Genomic DNA, 2,261 nt, shown 5'->3' with positions numbered 1-2,261 from the left:
TTGAAGTCTATTTCACAGGTCCCCCTCAACACTGCAGTCTCCTTCGTAGGATAGTCCTAGAGGGCCTATTGTCCAGTGCTGAAGTACTGGGATATGATGAGAAGTCCTTGAATATATCTGCTCTTGTTTGGTGTAGTCGCAAGCATATTTCATCAGTCAATGATGATGAGCCTCATCTGATTACCATCTCTGACAAGACAAGTCCACCAGCCATTGGTTGCAGTAAGGAGAGTGGACTACCAACTGTTACATTGAATGATATTAGTGAGAAAAAGAGTTACTGGCTAAAAGGTAAAGAACATTGAACAATCGTTCACTTAAATTATCTCTATTTTTATAACAGACCTTTGTAATTTATCAGTTCTAACATCTAATTTATTGCCTGATGTACTTGGTAAGCTATCTTATTTTCTTGTTAACTCTTGTATGTATAATTTATTGACAGATCAAAGGCATGCTTCTGTTATACTAAGAGCAATAAAAGATCTTGTGGTTGAACTGGAAGAGTTTGGTATCCATCTTGGACTAAGCAATGCTGATATTCAGGAGATAAAGGTCAATGCTCCTTATGAAATCCGGACAAGACGTAAAGATATCATCATTGCCTGGTTAGAGACAGGTACTGCTACTCGTAGTGCACTCATCTCAGCACTGGAAGATGTTGAAAGGTTTGACATTGCAACTAAAGTAAAAGGATTACCAACTGTTCGACTATGAATCTATTTGCAAAGTTGTACTAACTGTTTGAGCTATGAGTCTATTTTTTTATTTTAATTTTTTACTGCTTTTAAAATATTGATATCGTTATTTTAATCATTCTTTTTTTGCCACATAGCATTGGATCATAAAGCATTGAGCATAATGTACTATTATTCCTGTCATAACAGAAAGTGTTATAGGTTACTTAGCTTTGTTTTTTAAACATAACTATAAAGTCAAATTCTCTGTGCCACCAATTTAGCTGGCTTGAACTGCTTTTTTTACCTAAAAAACAAAACCCATCCCTTTGCATTAAAAATCCTTAATGAAAAAAGACGCTCTAAAGATAAACTATTGGGACAGTCTTGATGTCAATATATAGTTCTAGTGACATTGCATGGCTTCTTATTTATTGGACTGTATTAACATGTATAGGCTTAGTACATGTACATGTAAGTCACATGTGCCTACTGTAATGTTTAAGCAAATTGCGGTTTCAAATTATTGAGTCAATTAATATGACATTGTAAACTTTTAATGAAGTTAGTGGTCTCGGTATATGTTTTAAAATGTTCATGACCGAGACTTAAAATTTTCAAAGGAAATGATAAAATGTGTTTGTGGAGGGGGAAACACACACCACAGCTAAAGTTTTAATAGTAAATGATTAAATTTAAGAAGCAAAGATGACTACAAAAAGAAGCTCCACCATTGGCAGGAGCTTTCCAACATCAATTGAAGGAGTGAGACTTCTAACACTAGCAATAGAAGTAGGAAAAAAGGATTTCATTTTTGTTCTTGTTTTACTGTTATAATTTTTATTTTTTATTAGATTATTAATCTTATACTAATTTATAATATTATAAATTAGTATAAGATAGGAAATGTAGTAAAGATTAATAATACTATCATACGATAGTATTATTAATCTTTACTACATTTCCTATTATTAATTTTGTAGCTTTTGCTCATTGCCCTCCTCCAATGATACCAACTGAGTCAATGGGAGAAAGCGACGGCGAAGACATTTATGACGACACAGCTGCAGTAATGTATGTTTTAAAAAATAAACAAGCCACCACAGATGAGCATACAATGCACTACTAACATTAGGCTGGGTTTGTTAGGATTTGTAGGCTGTGATTGTTATTTATAAACTTTGATCGTTATGCTTATAAATATACCTTAGATTTACAGTCAACAAGCAGCTCTTGTGTAACATATTGTAATAAATGCTTATACAATGTACACGTACATGATTACTGTGTGTAGTTTTTTCTATGCCTAATACACACTGTACAATATTCACTTTTTATGTGTATTCAGTTTGGTGTGGTATGTGCAGTGATGCCACAATATTGAGTTATTTGTTAACAGTAGGTTTTCAGTGGGAGCAGGTAAATTGAGACATAACATGATTTTTATTGACATCAAAAATACCTTGTAGGACAAATTTGAGCTTCATAATGTGTACATATACATATACATGTATGTACATGTAGTGATTATGTATTAATTTATTATTATTATTTAGTGATACAATAGCTCCAGAGGAAGAAGAG

The 2,261-nt window shown here is 32.8% G+C and overlaps 1 long non-coding RNA gene across 1 annotated transcript; it reads left to right on the top strand.

Annotated features, from left to right (window-relative positions):
• The first annotated feature begins 6 nt into the window (after positions 1 to 6).
• On the top strand, positions 7 to 774 carry LOC109591544 (uncharacterized). The gene is made up of 3 exons (XR_002189864.1): positions 7 to 291; positions 344 to 394; positions 446 to 774. It is a non-coding gene; the product is annotated as an uncharacterized LOC109591544 (long non-coding RNA).
• Positions 775 to 2,261: the final 1,487 nt, after the last annotated feature.

Source organism: Amphimedon queenslandica, unplaced genomic scaffold, assembly GCF_000090795.2.
Source record: "Amphimedon queenslandica unplaced genomic scaffold, v1.1 AMPQUscaffold_7887_Cont20166, whole genome shotgun sequence".
NCBI lineage: Eukaryota > Metazoa > Porifera > Demospongiae > Haplosclerida > Niphatidae > Amphimedon > Amphimedon queenslandica.
Note: the sequence above shows the minus strand (reverse complement) of the source record. Positions and strands in the feature narration are given on the sequence as shown.